This window comes from Pseudoliparis swirei, chromosome 24, assembly GCF_029220125.1.
Source record: "Pseudoliparis swirei isolate HS2019 ecotype Mariana Trench chromosome 24, NWPU_hadal_v1, whole genome shotgun sequence".
Lineage (NCBI taxonomy): Eukaryota > Metazoa > Chordata > Actinopteri > Perciformes > Liparidae > Pseudoliparis > Pseudoliparis swirei.
This window is the reverse complement of record NC_079411.1, coordinates 1,339,477-1,350,772: the sequence shown is the minus strand read 5'-3', so window position 1 is coordinate 1,350,772 and position 11,296 is coordinate 1,339,477. Positions and strand designations below refer to the sequence as shown.

The 11,296-nt window shown below is 43.2% G+C and overlaps 1 protein-coding gene across 2 annotated transcripts in view; it reads left to right on the top strand.

Moving 5' to 3' along the window:
• Positions 1-74, top strand: part of LOC130189923 (tetratricopeptide repeat protein 31-like) — a 15,375-nt gene extending 15,301 nt beyond the window's left edge. For both annotated transcript variants that reach the window (XM_056408938.1, XM_056408937.1), the window contains exon 14: positions 1-74. This exon is cut by the window's left edge and continues 419 nt beyond it. The gene's annotated coding sequence lies outside the window, so the exon portion shown is untranslated.
• The last annotated feature ends 11,222 nt before the right edge of the window (positions 75-11,296 follow it).

Below are 11,296 nucleotides of genomic sequence, written 5' to 3'. Positions count from 1 at the left end.
CCTCGGCAACAAGCCAACGGGACTCTTTCTTTTGATTTTGGATTATTACAGTGAAATAAACTCTTTTAAAGCTTTTTATGATACTCACACGTTTAGTTCGTACTTTTTGAAGCGTGAAAGCAAGAAGGAGGAGATGAAGTGATGAAGTGATGAATGAGGAGGTTACGCAATACATCTGAACAGGAAACCAGACCTGATGCTATTTAACTCAGAGAGGATTAAAACAGGTCTTCAAAATGTCCTTCTTATATCTATATGTAAAAGGACAACTGAAGACCTTATGTGTATGTACTTATATATATGTATATATATATATTTATTTATATATATATATATATTTACATATATATATGTATATATATAGGAAACTTAAACTTGTGTGGCACTTAATCACCTGCATAAATAAATATACATATATTATAAACTATATTTATACTGTGTATATATATTATATATAATATATATATATAATTAAGACTACCTACATCAACAAAATAAATGTAAAAATCATTGAAGCAAACAATATATTTATTTTAAAATATATATATGTATAAAAGTTTAGGTTTCGTTTCCTCAGCTCCAGGTTTGATGAACCTGTCTCTATTTTGTAAACCATCATCATCATCATTATCATCATCATCACTTCTCTGGACCACATCCTTCTGAAGTCTTTCTCTTCACCCAGTGGACGTGAAGCAGAGAGATGAGCAGCAGCATCTGTAAGAAGAGCTCAGGTGAGGAAGAAGAGCTCAAGTGAGGAAGAAGGGCTCATGTGAGGAAGAAGAGCTCAAGTGAGGAAGAAGTGTTCAGTTGAGGAAGAAGAGCTCAAGTGAGGAAGAAGAGCTCATGTGAGGAAGAAGAGCTCAGGTGAGGAAGAAGAGCTCAAGTGAGGAAGAAGAGCTCAAGTGAAGAAGAAGAGCTCATGTGATGAAGAAGAGTTCAGTTGAGAAAGAAGTGTTCAGTTGAGGAAGAAGAGCTCAGGTGAGGAAGAAGTGTTCAGTTGAGGAAGAAGAGCTCAGGTGAGGAAGAAGTCGTCTTCTGGTCCAGAACCACAGACCTCCTGTGGGGTGCAGCTCTCCATCCACAGATACAGGAGCAGAGTGTCTTCAGCGCCCCCTGCTGGTGACCAGGAGGGATTACAACAACACCAACAAACAACCTGGAATAATAAACAGCACCTTAAACCCTGACGATGTTTCACTGCATTCTCTCTCCTGACCACCAGGGGGCGACTCCTCTGGTTGTATAGAAGTCTATATAAACGACTCTATTTCTCCCTCTTTTCAATTCCATTTCAAACGTTCTGTTTCCTCCTCCAATGGGTGAGCGGCGTCCTGCGTGTGGACCTATGGCATGAAGAGGAAGCAGCTCAGTGTACTTCTCCTTCTTCGTCTCCTTCTTCTTCTCTTTCTTCTCCTTCTTCTTCTTCCCTCTTTCAAGTCATTTCCAGTGGCGGAGCGAGCAGAGAGGAGCAGCGATGACCTTCACAGCCGCCGGTGGACTCGTGCTCCTCCTCGTTACTGATCCAGGTTCATGTCTCCTGGACTTTTAACCGTGGTTGAGTGGGTAGCAGGTCCGTCTCTCGAGCAGGAGGTTGGCGGTTCAATCCCCGCCCTGGTCCTTGAGCAAGACACCTAACCCTGAGTTGCTCCATGTGTATGAAATGTAACATCTTAACAAGCGCTATATGAATTAAATTAATTATTAATATGAATTTATTGTAAAAAATATCCACGGCTGTTATTTCAAATTTCAAATGTTCTCTCTCGTGCTTTTATTGTTTAGGAGACTTTTCGAGTCTTTTCCTTAAACACGGCGGCGCTGCGTGTCGTTGCATAACGAGGCCGATGTCGCTTCAACGAGCTGAACCTCCATGCTTTAGAAACATGTTTTATTGAGAGAGAAAATAAGATTATTATCCACGAGCTCCAGAGGAACAGGAAGCTCGTAAATCACTCAGCAGACGTGACGGCGGCCCCTCGGACTTCTGGGTAATCATTGATTTAAAGGGCATAAAAAGAAGAAGCCATCGTGGTTATCTTTGTGATGAGCAGTCGCTCCCAAAGTCTGGCTCGGGGACCCAAAGGGGGCCGCAGGAGGTTTCTTTTCGGGTCACCAAATAGATTTACAGAAATATGTTTCCGTCTTATTGTTATTATTTAACGTTTGACCCTTTAAATGGGACTTAAAGGGTTAAGTGACGATCTTTTCCTCAATTTAATCGGAACTTTAATTTGAATGATATCATATACTGTATGAGTAAATGTAATGTGTGTGTGTGTGTGTGTTTAAATGTTTTCAGTAACATGCAGGAAAGAGAGTTGTGATTAATGTTCTAATTGTTTTCATTTATTGTAATTTTTTTAAAAATATTTTATACATTTTAGGACGTTTTCATTATGTGATTTCTATACAACCAGAGGAGTCGCCCCCTGGTGGTCAGGAGAGAGAATGCAGCTTTAACACATGAAGCATAGACTTCTATACAACCAGAGGAGCCCCCTGGTGGTCAGGAGAGAGAATGCAGCTTTAATATATGAAGCATAGACTTATATACAACCAGAGGAGTCGCCCCCTGGTGGTCAGGAGAGAGAATGCAGCTTTAATATATGAAGCATAGACTTATATACAACCAGAGGAGCCCCCTGGTGGTCAGGAGAGAGAATGCAGCTTCAACACATGAAGCATAGACTTCTATACAACCAGAGGAGCCCCCTGGTGGTCAGGAGAGAGAATGCAGCTCTAACACATGAAGCATAGACTTCTATACAACCAGAGTCGCCCCTGGTGGTCAGCAGAGAGAATGCAGCTTCAACTCGATGTATTTAATGGTTTGAAGTGACCTTTCTTTGCCTCTCCAGGCCTTTGGGTGCAGGTGACACGCCCCCTCCTCCGTGTTCAGCTGACGTGTCGCTGCCGGTGTGACGTAGGCGGCGCTTGGTCGTATGTCTGGTACAGAGATGGAAAGGAGATCAATGGAAAGACTTCTATCCGCAGAATCTTGTTTAACAATCAGAAGAGATACTCCTGCGCTGTTGAAGGATACGAGCCGCACCGTTCCCCCCCAGTGTGTGAGTCAAAGACATCTCGACTCCTACATGCCTTGACATGCATTGTTTCCCCTTGTGTAATAAACTAGGACGTCTATCTATTTACTTATAAAATGTGACTTTTACGCTCCAAAGAAAGCAATTTACATTTTGCGTTTGTTTAAAGTGGAAAGCATAAACCAATCACCGTGTGCACAGTGTGTGTGTGTGTTCACATCTTTATGACAAGATTTAAACCATTCTGAGGCTTAAAGTCCAGAGAAAAGATGTCAGACTATAGACTGCTGACCTTTCACAATAAAATCCCGAGACATATAATATTTGCCGGTGACTATTTTACATTTTTGTGTTAATTCATAAATTCACTTATTGCCTTCCAGTCAACTCAGCCCTAAATGTAGACTATGGACATATTCTCTCCACCAGACGTCCCACTGCATTCATGATATTATGGATTTTCGAGGAAGTTATTTATTTTCGTAAATGTAATGAATCGTGTCTTTATTCATGATGTCCCTCCAGATGCTCCAAGGCGTCCCTCTGTGTCAGCGAGTCCCTCTCCTGAGATCGTGGAGGGCAGCTCAGTGACTGACCTGTAGCAGTGATGCTAACCCAGCAGCTAACTACACCTGGTACAAGAAGAACCAACCAGGTCCTCTCAGTGAAGACCCTCAGCTCGTCTTCATCTCCGTCCGGTCCTCTGACTCTGGACTGTACTCATGTGCAGCTGAGAACCAGCTGGGGAAGAAAAAGTCTGACTACGTCTCCATGGATGTGAAATGTGAGTAAAGCGTCTCAATCGATAACCTCCAGAATGTTTTCCAGCCAGTGTGTCGGTTGGAGACGTCTGGGACCCTCGAGTCGGACGTCGCTTTGTCCACACAGCATGTTCATAACTATTTCCATATGTAACCTGTGGCTCAATTTCAAGATTTAATTTCTAATATCTAAAATGTTGTCTCCAGATTCGGCTGCGGAGCTCAAGTCGTGTGTGAAAAAACACAAAATCAAATAGTTGAGGTTAAGGCTTTTTACTGAACATAAAAATAAATCAAGTAAACATATGTATAATGAAAAGAAACTTTTCACAGTGGGCATTTTATTCATCCATCTCGTGGGTAGCTCGCCATCTTCCTTGGATACAAAGTGGGTATCCCAAAAACCTGACCTGTACACAAGGTCACACAAAACAGTTGATTCAAAACACAAACAAATGTAACAGCAGTAACCAAAAGCGCTGACATAGTCAGGGAAATACAAAAGAAAAGGATAAAACCATGTAATATAACAAAATGGAGGTCTAACATTTACACAAAATATTCTCAGCACATTGCACAGACTACAACACAAAATTAACTTCAAAGTAATGGAGGTAAACTCTCGCTGCACTCACCGCTGTCTGCACCCACACGAAAACAGGAAGTGACCTCCCTTGACCCGGATATTTATCAGGACTCAGGTCCTGGATTGGCCAATTGAAAGTCTTTCCTCCCTGAGCCAATCAGTGGGTTACACATAAGTCTAACTCCAGGAACAACACGCAGTAATCAAACATGAATACAACCTATATGTTCAGGATCATCTGAATGTTAATGTATGATGATGTCCCCTCAGATGCTCCAAGGCGTCCCTCTGTGTCAGCGAGTCCCTCTCCTGAGATCGTGGAGGGCAGCTCAGTGACTCTGAGCTGTAGCAGTGATGCTAACCCAGCAGCTAACTACACCTGGTACAAGGAGGATGAAGAAGAACCAGCAGCATCAGGACCGATCTTCATCATCAACGACTGCAGAGATGAACACAGTGGAGATATCTGTGAAGCCCAGAACAACAGAGGACGTAGTAACTCCACCTGCCAGCTGCTGGTAGCAGCCGGTGAGTTCTCCATCACACTAACACACCTGCTTGCTGTCTCACACCTGGTCCACAGGGTAACAATCTGTTCATATGTCTAGGGGATCCAACATCGACGATGACTGTCATCAGGTTGACTCTGGTGGTCCTGATGCTGATTCCTCTGCTTCTCCTGAGTCGGTGGACGAGGTGCGAGAAACAAACCCACAATCAAAAAAGTGGGACTGAGCTCAATTAATATTTACTCAATAAATACTAGTAACCTTTACATAAAATATGTGTGGAGTTTGGCATATTATTATGTTGATTTAATACAATTTGAATTATTTATCAATTGCATTTTACTCATTTTTGTTTGAATAATATCAGCTCAAAATCATTGAGTAGAATTTAATCATATTTTATGAGTAAAGTCAACAATGTCGAAAAATTAATAAATTCTACTCAATGGAAACTCTTCAGTTTTAAACGCCGTACACTTCCGCCCAAGGAATTTGCGCCACACCTTACTTTCCGGTACATAAAGCTGGATTTATTCTTAGCAAACTAGGTTACCGGTAACTTACTCTGAACGGCAAACCTGCTCCGGTTCAGGGTAGCTTTCAGGATTGATTAAATAAAATTATATTCAAAACTCGGTGAAATTACAGACATTATCTGTAAATTAACAACCCAACTGTTAATTTAAGTATTATGCTAATAATACAAAATAAAAAATGTTGCCCATTTTTGTAAAGAAAAATGACTATTATTAATACAGTCATTTTTACAGTTTTCTTAAATGACATACAAATTCACTTTTTTCATTACAATAAACATATTGCAGTTTTTTTAAGAGTACAAAGTAGAAGAAATAATGATAAGTTTTGATACTTGTTCTTTAGAGGAGCATTATAGGGCGACCGTGAGTATTTGCTGTTGTGTCCAGTGTCCAATATTTGTAATCAGAACTGATAATGAATGAATTAAAATAAATTCTGAAACACTAACATCTTTTTAAACACACACATGCATACACACACACACACACACAAACACACTACTCTGCCAACTGACCCTTAACCTCCTATTTGTCTTACATATTATATTTACCTAAATATAATACATTGAGGTCATGGGGTGAAATCGCCTCCAAAATCTTGACGAGGAAAATCCTTAAAACCAGTCTTTTAGTTAATTTTTCCACCAACTCAGATATGTGGATCATCTTCAGATTTAAAGAGGGACATCTGAATATGAATACCCTAAAGTTTGGGACTGATAGCTGCAAGTTAAGGGCCGCCAAAAAGGTCCAAAGGGTCAAATTGGGCCTTATTCTCTTATAATCGCATATCTTTGATAAGTGCAAAATTGTCATAATCTCTTAATATTAGTCCTGGATATTCAAGATTGAACACAAACACTCAAGACAGGGCCTACACGAGGTGATGGGGTGAAATTTCCCAAAGCACCTACAATAGTTAATTGGCTGTCTGAAATCCAGGACTTGAAGAGGGTGTGTGTGCTTTGTAAATCTGAGACCCCACAGTTTGGGGCTGATTTTAGCTTTTTTTTCTCAACATGTCAGAGAGCTACCTTCTTTTCCAGGTTGTAATTACTCCCAAATGGGGCCCAACCGGCTGGCAATACATAGCACTTAGTATCCCTTGCTTGGTAGTGGTTTTAAAAACCGAGAAGACAAAATGCACTCCTTTGAAGGTTCATGTCCTCAAATGTTTGTAATATATGACAAATCTGTTATGATGTTCTACCAGTCTGTTGGACTAGTGTTCGATTCTCCGCATCGCTGGGGGGAGCAGGATTGTAACTGGAGGAAACCAACCGACTCACTAAAACTGCGGAATGTTCCCATCATTGGCAAAGAGGACTATCCGAAACAGGTGGAGAGGAGGACATGAAGAAATGTTTGTCCATATTGGAGAACCGACCTCCACTACCCACGTAGGACAGCGGAGTACGTTCTCCAACAGACTGCTTTAGCTCTGCTTCACAAGGACAAACAGGAGAACATTCCTGATACAGGAGAACATTCTTGATAGAGGAGAAACTCCAGACAGGAGAACCTTCCTATAAATCATTAGACTTTACAATAAATCACCTCTGCCAGATCCTCCCCAAAATTGAACATCAATGCATTGCACCACTTTCACTTTTATATACACTTAGATACACTGTATTTACTTTCATTTATTTATTTTATTTATTTCCTTTATTATTTAACTTTAAAAATGTACATACATCCCTGTCCTACTATTTTATTGTATTATCTAAGAATCTAGTTACTAGAGAAGAAAAACAGCACAGACAGAGACAGACAGCCTGTCCAACAGAGAGAGAGAGAGAGTTCAAAGGAGAGGCCAGGTGTCAGTAAGATCAGACTAATCATAACCACAAACAAAGCAGATTGAACTGTTAACCTGCTCGCGCCTCTTCCTCAGTAGGGGTTTGAGCGGCGCTGGCTGCTCTCCTGCTTCAGTGACTCAGAAACGCCACAGAGGAACGATAGCCTCCTGACATGGCAGCTCTTCTTGAGGTAAGAATGCCAACTTAATTTAATTTCAGAGAGTAACGTTGCATTGAACGGGCAACGTTAGTGACACACTGAGGTTTCTACTCGGCTCTGGTGAGAGTTGAGCTAGCCTCGCAGAGCTAGCGGGAAGCTACTTTGACCCGAGGCATGGTGTTCTGCAGTTCTGTGTCGCTTTGGGCGCCAAGAGTAAGTTAACTTAGCTATCTGATGGTTAAGGTCTTCACGCTTCTTTAACATCGCCGATGTAACGAGGTTGTCGGTTTCTAAAGGAACGAAGCTAACATTAGTTTACTACATATGTTAGCTGAGGTAAATGTCAGCTAACGCCGTGGTTATAGGTTCATTAGTGGCAGGTGGTTAAGATACCTGAGGGCCGATGGCTACACTTCATCTAATAACCACGATTTTATTGAAGCAAGCCGGAAACTGTCTATCGCAGACATGTATAGACAAGCTCACATACCGGAGCGGCCGTCCGACAGTCACGGGCCAGACACCTTATTAATGCGGTCTGTTCCACGCAAAAGGAGATATGCCTCATATTGCAGGGATAACTTATTACTATTTCATCTAATTTACTAATGACACAGCAACTTGAACTGATTGTGACCAATGAACCTGGATTTGAGCCACTGTGTGGGCGTGAACTGCTCTATTTGAGTGTCAATAAAAGCCTCACTGGAGGGTGAGGGCAGTTCCCCATTACGTAACACAAGTCACGGTCCTGTGTCTCCATACTTTAATTCCTCCGCCTAGTAAGTCTTATTGTTGGTGCTATTTGTGTTATGTTTTATCCATCAGTTTTAGCTCTGCTAAGAGTGTTGCGGGCCCAGGTGATGGCGAAAACCTATAGAGCAAGACGAAACTAACACTTAAGACTAGGTGCGTAGGCACCAAACATGACTAGTAGCAGAAAGTCAGTAGAGCCGAGGAGCCGCCGGGTCGCGGCTATATTTGACGGGATGAAAATAATATGAATTGTGGAGACTGTTCTTGGGCCACCCTTCTGTCTGTGCGGCTGAAAGAACCATTCTGAGTGCCTGTGACAGAGGACGCAGAGGAACTGCTGCGGAATGAGGCAAAGAATGAAGAAGATATGCTGAGCTTATCCAGTTTCTGGATGATAAGAGCCTGTCCTGGTGATGCGGGAAGCACCCATTTCCACGGTAGACAGCAGCACTATTTATTTTGTAGAACTATTACTAAGGCAGAGGAAAGCCAAGAATTATCAGCCTTTATATTGAGCTCACCTCGCCTCCAGAAGTCACAGCGAGTGTAACCGAGTATGTGATACGTGTTGAGACAGTCAGCACAGCGCTGAGAAACGAGGCTAGACTTTTGAGTGACGGCTACTTGTAGCTATGGTTCTAAAGGCTTCCTTGAATCGTTTAAACCGCTCGTTATCTACATCAATGCAAAGAGATGACCGCATGCTTTCCTGAATTCAAGACGCAACCGCGGGTTACGAGGACACAGAGAGAAGATGCGTGCTCCAGACACTGAGGACAATGTGATGACAGCACGGGCGACGAAAGCAGCGACCTACCCAGACGCAGGTGGAGGTTCAGGTTAACGCCAGCAGCAGCAGCAGCAGCGGCGACGGGGACGCGAGCCCGGGTGTTTCCCAGGTGTGAATACACGATTCTCGCCCGCGCTTTTGTCAGCGAAAGTGTGGTGCAGCTTACCGCAGGAGCGACACACAGCAGCGAGACGACTGTCGGAGCAAGAGGCGACGCAGGTCGTAGATGACGCCCGTAAAGCTTCAGAGAGGAGACGGGGAGGACGAGGCGCGCTCCGCTGATGACATGGCAGATGTCCAGCCGAGCCAAGATGTCAACGTGAGGGGCCTGATGGTCGACATCGCGGGCGACCCCTGATATCGCTACAGACCTCGCCAAGTTCAAGTGTTTCAACGGCGCAGTTCAAGGCCGCCTGTATATTCTTCTTAAATCATGAGTTATTTTATGATATTCACTTTAGGAAAAAAATAATAATAACATTCCCATTTTAAAGTGAATATGCCGCATTTCCAGATGCCCAGGCCCTCTGTGTCGGGCGAGTCCCTCTGCTGAGATCAGGAGGGCAGCTCAGTGACCTGAGCTGTAGCAGTGATGCTAACCCAGCAGCTAACTACACCCGTACAAGGAGGATGAAGAAGTTCAGCAGCATCAGGACCGATCTTCATCATCAACGACTTCAGAGATGAACACAGGGAGATATCGCTGTGACGGTAGAACAACAGAGGATCGGAAGGCCCACCTGCCAGCTGCTGCAGCAGCCGGTGAGTTCTCTCCACGCCTGCCTCCATCACGCCGGGTCCCTTCATGTGGGACAGGAGGCCGAGCCAGCCTGCCATCACCAGCCCAGATCAACAGACTGAGACTATTCACACCACATGCTACGCTAATACCTATTCAGTTTCTGTAAGAGATTAGCGGTATTTAGCGTGTTTATTAGCCGTGAACCATTTGCATTAGCCGTTTATTAGCGCCGCTGCCAGCGTGCATTAGCGGTTTATTAGCGTGTATTAGCGCAGCATTAGCGTGTTCATTAGCATGTTTATTAGCGGTGCATTAGCGTGTTTATTAGCGCCGCTTATTAGCCGCAGTATTAGCATGTTTATTAGCGGTGCATTAGCGTGTTTATTAGCGCAGTTTATTAGCTGTGCATTAGCCGCTTATTAGCATGTGCATTAGCTGTTGTTTATTAGCGCCGCGACATAGCGGTTTATTAGCCGCCGCTTATTAGCATGTGCATTAGCGGTTTTATTAGCGCAGTTTATTAGCCGCGTTTATTAGCTGCAGCATTAGCGTGTATTATGTTAATCGCTTATTAGCGCAGCATTTCAGCGTGTTTATTAGCGGTTTATTAGCGTGTGCATTGCGCATTTATTAGCTTGTGTTATTAGCCGCGGTGCATTACGCAGGTTTATTAGCTGCAGAATTAGCGTGTGCATTAGCGTGTTTTATTGAAGCCGCTTATTAGCCGCAGGTGCATTAGCGTGTTTATTAGCGCAGCAGCATTAGCGCAGTGCATTAGCGGTGCATTAGCGTGTTCATTAGCGTGTTTATTAGCGTGCATTAGCGTGTTTATTAGCATGTTTATTACGCGTGCATTAGCGTGTTTATTAGCCGCGCATTAGCCGTGCTTTATTAGCGCCGTTTATTAGCCGTGGTGCATTAGGCGTGTTTATTAGCGGTGCATTAGCGGTTTATTATCACGCTTATTAGGCCGCAGCATTAGCGTGTGAATTAGCGTGTGCATTAGCGTGTGCATTAGCACATTTATTAGCTTGTTTATTAGCATGTGCATTAGCGCGTCTATTATTGTGTTTATTAGCGCGTTTATTAGCGTGTGCATTAGTGTGTTTATTAGCTCGTTTATTAGCGTGTGCATTAACGCAGTATTAGCGCATTTATTAGCTTGTTTATTAGCTTCTTTATTAGCATGTGCATTAGCGCGTGTATTATCGTGTTTATTATCGTGTTTATTGAAAGCTTGTTTGTTAGCTTGCTTATTAGCCGGAGCATAGCTGCAGCATTAGCCCAGTTCAACAAACACATTCCCACAACTCAATGAACGCCTTTTTGTTTCTCGTGTCGCCACGGTTTCAGGAGCGTGGAGATTAATCGCCGCGGCTACCGCTCCCTGTGTGTTTCTGCTCGCCGTCGATTGTCTTCTCTTCCTCTGGATCATGTAAGCACCTCATGTTTCATTAAATAAAGCCAATAAAAATGCATTCGTTGTAGTTAAACTTCTGAATGTACCCCCCCACCGACTAGAAAAAAGAGGTACTCAAACAACCGACTGAGAGGCCGGACCCCGGGGAACCGGGGATGGAAGACGAGGTTGAGAAGAAAAAAAA